Source organism: Brachyhypopomus gauderio, chromosome 3 (assembly GCF_052324685.1).
Source record: "Brachyhypopomus gauderio isolate BG-103 chromosome 3, BGAUD_0.2, whole genome shotgun sequence".
In the NCBI taxonomy this organism is placed as follows: domain Eukaryota; kingdom Metazoa; phylum Chordata; class Actinopteri; order Gymnotiformes; family Hypopomidae; genus Brachyhypopomus; species Brachyhypopomus gauderio.
Genome location: NC_135213.1, coordinates 41405896 through 41411492, shown reverse-complemented (window position 1 = coordinate 41411492; position 5597 = coordinate 41405896). Strand labels below are relative to the sequence as shown.

Here is a 5597-nt window from a genome sequence, read left to right as displayed (position 1 = left end):
AAGCTCAAAATCAATCAATTCTCAGCATTTCATATACATGTAAAACTAATAACATTATTCTATTTATACACAATTATACATAATTATATTTATAGTAATTAGCTGTTATTATGGAACTCTGATTTCAGATCAGTCTGTGCTGATGAGACAGAAACAGAGTAGTTCCTCTACAGCTGAGGGAGGTTTTTGTACGGTGCTCTAACACTGTGTGAGCGGGAGGCTGTTACTCTGCTGACAGTAATAATCTCCTGCATCTTCAGCCTGGACTCCAGTGATTTTTCGAGTAAATTCTGTACCAAATCCACTACCACTGAAACGATCTGGAACCCCAGATTCACGCACGAAAGGAAAAAGGGGATTTGGCAGACATAAGGGAATACATACGAACACAGGGACAGACAAACACAGAACCGGCACCAGGCTTTGCACTAGGAGGAGAGCGGCCAGCAGGGAGAATCCGGGAGCTGCAGGTGCTGCGGTGGGCGGTCCCTTCCCCGATTCCGCGATTGGCGGACGCGCTGTGGGCCGTGCGTTAGGCGAACGCGCTGGAGGCAGCGCGACTGGCGGACGCCACTGCAGCTCTCCAGGAGCGCGCCACAGGATGGCTCTGCCCGCTCTCTCTCTCTCCTCTCTAAACACACGCCCAAAAGGGAGGGGTCGGGGACCTCAACGTGACACTAGCACTATACAATGATTAAGTTTGCTACAAGTTGATTCAGTTGGCGTCAATTTGTAGCTACACGTATTGGCTGATAGTCTCATCAGTTAGTGCCTTTGTGGAACACATTAAAGTTACACAGGCCTAATAATTAGGAACAAACAAAAATACATATTATTTATGATAAATCATTTTTATATATTATATTTAATACATTCTTTTTGTTATCATTAAAAGTCATTGTTTCCAGTAATTAAGTTTCCCATGATGTAATTTATTGACATGAGACAGTACTCATGCTGTCACGTTACGGTCCCCGACCCCTACCTTTGGGCGTGTGTTTACGTCGTCTACGTCTACTCGTCTGCGTCTGTGTATCTCCGTGGGTGCGATTATGTCTTGTGATTATCCGTCTCACCTGTGGCTCGTCTCGTCATCATGTGGGGTTTATGTGGTCTGTCTATTTAATGTGCGTTCGCGCAGTGTCTTGTGCTCGTTGTTGTTTGAGTCATTGAAGTGTCTGTATGTTTAATGTTATATGTGCACTGTCTGCGCTATTAAGTGTAATAAAAAGTGACGTCTGCGAAGAGGATTCTGTCTCGTCCGTTGCCTTCCGCGGATCGTTACAGAACAACGAGCCGAAAGAGACAAGATGCCAGGTTACACCACCCGACCCAAGAAGGGGAAGAGGCACAGCAGGCACCACCACGCCTCTTCCCCTGCACAGCACCGCGGAGCCCCAGTCACCCTCGAAGCGATGCAGCAGGACCCGTTGTGCAACATCATGCTGCTTTGGGCTTGGGAAACTGAGACGGAGGAGATGGCGGTCTATTTCCGCGAGACCACGGTGCGGATGTGGAGGGAGCGTCACCCCTCTCCCTCCAGAGACCTCTCACCACTGAGGGTAGGAGCCCTCGAGCTCTGCGCCACCGAGAGGACCCCGGAGTGCGAGTTCGTGGGGGAGGACTCTGAAGGCGAGCAAGAAGAGGAGGGTTAGGATCAAGCTCCCTCTGTGTGCTCCGCTCCCACCGTGGGTTACGGTGAGGGTGAAGAATAGGAAGAGGACCATCCTCCTTCGGTGGATATGTGAGTCTATAACAGTAGTGAGTGTGAGTGTTGTGGGTATGTGAGTCTATAACAGTACACAGCAAAAAGACCAGTGTTGGATTGACTCCCACAGAGTTAATTTTAACACTTTCTGAGGGTTTATATAGCTCCACACTCTGCAGAGTTAAATTAACACTTTCAAAATAGTTAAAACATTTAACACTTGGTGAGAGTTACTTTGTTAACTCTCAGAGTTAAAGTAACACTTTCTTTGAGTTATTTTTTTTTTACTATTTCAGTAGTTAATTTCACTCCCTAAATATTTAGTTATTAACACTATTAAAATGTTAAAATTAGAATATATTCCCATTCAGTTGTAGTGGAGACAGCTAAACGCCATTTCACTGTGACACCCAAAATGGAATCCTTTCCCACTGAACTGAGAAACTGACTCACATCTTTTTGGTTGTATGTAAATTTAAAGACTGATTCTTTACACAGCAACAAGTTCCCAAGGATCAACATTCACAATGGTGCTTATGTCCCCTAGCGTAGAACTCTGACTTTATGATCTGAGCATGGGAGAGAGGCCATCTAAGAGTTCTGGTCAACATCAACCTTCTTTGGAGGACCTTGGGACCAGGAAGAGCAATAAAACTCTAAATTCCAACCTTATCTGATTGCCCACAGTTTAAACTCGTTATTAGTCCTATGTTAAAATCCAGAGCTGAAGATACAAATATTTCAGAGATCTCTGTAACTCCAAATCTGAACTGTACATGGAATTGGGATTCTGCCTACAGGAACCAGCTCGGCGAATGCAGTCTAGAGACACCAAACTTGACTACCTTCCATACAAGGAAAGATTAATTATTCTTGAAACCAGTATTCAGCTTTCCAGCCTTTAAGGACAAAGGACCACATGACCATGTGCCTAAATGTGAACACTGTGCCATGTGGTTGATATAGAGACACAACTTATGATCTTTCATGTATTCAGTATTAAATGATCTTATTAGAATACCGGTTATTGTATAAACACACCACATTGATGCATAACCATGTATTAATTTGCGTATCAGTAGTTAAGATATACCTGTTCTTGTAGTCTTAAATTGTATAATGAATGCAGGCATGCATACATATATTGCTGTGTGTTCTACTGTTTAGACATGCATGCTCATTAGTTCTATGTGTTAGTCATAGAGACCTATGTACTCACATATTCTTGTGTTGCATCATTTTAGATATAACATCACACTTATATTCCGATGTGATATTAATTTAGATTCATATATAACCAAGTATCAACATGTAATGTGCAATATTAGGCATACACATATCTATGTCTTAGTTTGTATGTTCAGGGTTCATACACTTTTTTGACAATTAATTTCCATGACTTTTCCATGACTTTTCCATGACTTTCAGGCAAATTTCAATGACTATACATTCTCTAAACATATGTGTAGACATGAAAAATAAGAAAAAATCCAGGCCAAAATTCCACAGTATATCATAAATTAATGAAAAGCCACGTGGTTTAATTGAAAAAATAAACATTTACCGTATTTTCAATATCAATATACGTCGCACCTACAAAGTTTTTTTAATGGAAAATGTTGTAGCTATAAGCCGTATCCGGGCTAAAAGTGAGTCCCCGCTTACCGACGGGTCTGGCTAACGACGGACTGGAGTTACGACCGACTTTTCGTAATTTTGCGCGGTGCGCGAAGGTGCAGTGGCAGCACAGTGGAGTGTAGTGGAGTGTAGTGGAGTGGTGTATAGTGTATGATAAGCTGAAGGAGCGCAGCCTCCACCGTAGCCCATCTCGACAACGCGATCGCTCTTTCTCGCGTTGTACACACGCAGTTTTTTTCTATACTGTATTTATGATTAAAGCGTATCTAAATCTAGGGTCATGCTTAACGACGAAAACTGCTTTACGACAGACTTTTCAGTCTCTAACCCCATCGTTAACCGATTGGTTAACCACACAGTGCACATTTTGCACGCGTCCTTGTCTTTCTCAAACCACAGCTTGTATTTGTCCAACTGAAGCAGCCATTGTTGAATCGGCATTTACCAGCATTACGCTGATTTACATGTCAAAGTACAATCTACAGCTCCGTTTGGAGTCCGTCGCTAACGCAGCAAACTAACGTGTGAAGTTACGTTAGCGGTCCGCACAATGAAAAAAAAGGCTATATATATATTTCTTCCGGTTATCAGAACGACAAACATTTATTATGTCAAGCAAATTTCCATGACTTTTCCAAAACATTTGAGTATTTTTATTTTTTCCAAAACTTATCCAGGCCTGGAAATTGCTATTTTCAAATTCCATAACTTTTCCAGGTTTTTCATGACCGTACGAACCCTGTATGTTACTCATTGAATGTAATCATTCTCATGTGTGCGTATGTGACCTCACATTTATGCCTGTCTGTGCATTATGTGTCATTTATTGTCCAAAAGTGGAAATTAAGAATGGCTCAATGTATAGACTAATAGAATCAAATTAATTCTTGTTTAGGCAGAATATGTAAGACAATTTATTTAGGAATTCCCTTTTGTCTTCATATTGTGTTAATCTGTCTTCTTTGGTTAAGTCATTAACTAGACCTGGAAAGACGGGCACTCCTCGCTCTCCCCCTCTCTCTCTCTCTCTCTTTCTCTCCCCTGTCTGAGCAGAGGTCATGAATATTCATTAATAAAGGCCAATGGTCAATGGCCTGATGAACATGAAAGCGCCTTACAATTACGCCCCTAAAACTTGTTTTAAAAACCCTAGCTCAAAGCGAAACAAGGAGCTTGGCAGCCTGGTAATTTGGGAAGATTTGGAGAACTTCGCAAGAGTCGCCAAGACTCAAAGACTCGAACACGCCAAACCATCGCGACTGTTCGCTGGACTCACGCCGAACACCGCAATGTCCAGAAGAGCGATGCCAAGAAACCGCAACTAACGCTCTCACCGAGTCCAACAGAAGATTCTTCTTTATTTTCTTTTATTTTCTTTATTCTACGTTTCGTCGTCAAAAGTACTCTGATTTCGTCTAGTCGTTCAAGTCAAGCTCATCTTTCTCAGTCAAGTATCTTCACAAGTTTGTCTGCGCACTCCAGCTGTGACTGTGACGTCACCACTAAGTCTCCGCGACCCGAGCGTGCCTCAAGAAACGAACCGTGACCTGCTCCGCAGACCTTAGCTGCCTCAAGAAACGAACCGTGAACGCGCACCGGTTGGTCCGCGTAACCACGCCTCTTCGTCGAAGTAAGACGCTCAGTTCATATGCTGTTTTGGGGTTGCCAGCTTCTATCTCTCCCGAAGTCCAAAATAGTAAATACTGTTGCCATTAACCTGCCCAAACTTCCTCTTTTTTCTTTTCTATTCTCTTTCTAAAGACCTCGTGTCCGTCCCTGGGTCCTACGCTAGTTAGGCAAGCCTTAGGATAGTCATATAATACATTTAAATCTCATGACCGTCGATAACTGTATCATTCGCTGTTGTTGTTTAATTTTATATTCTTTGTTGTTCACTATTATATCCCTGGTTTAAATTAGTAGATTCACATATAGGTTTAGTTTCAATTTGAGCCAAATCATTCATATGCTTTGTATCAATTGTAATATTACCCATTTAATAAATGTGAACATTTATTCATCTGGTCACGGTGGTAAATGCATATTTTGATCGATGGTATTAGGTCACTGCGCGGAACCAGAACTTAACCCTTTAGTAATGAGACTGATCAAACCATATTCCACCTAACTCCGTTATCACAATACTGGTTCCTGAGCAATCAGGATGGTGCCCCGTTCATAATCCATAAACTAACATATGTATCCGCTACACAGTTGATGTCCTTCAAAGTTGAACTACAACATTGTGAAC

The 5597-nt window shown here is 42.2% G+C and overlaps 1 long non-coding RNA gene across 1 annotated transcript; it reads left to right on the top strand.

Moving 5' to 3' along the window:
* Window positions 1-1182: 1182 nt before the first annotated feature.
* LOC143509566 (uncharacterized) lies at window positions 1183-5362 on the top strand. Its single transcript, XR_013129707.1, has 2 exons — window positions 1183-4976; window positions 5108-5362. It is a non-coding gene; the product is annotated as an uncharacterized LOC143509566 (long non-coding RNA).
* The last annotated feature ends 235 nt before the right edge of the window (window positions 5363-5597 follow it).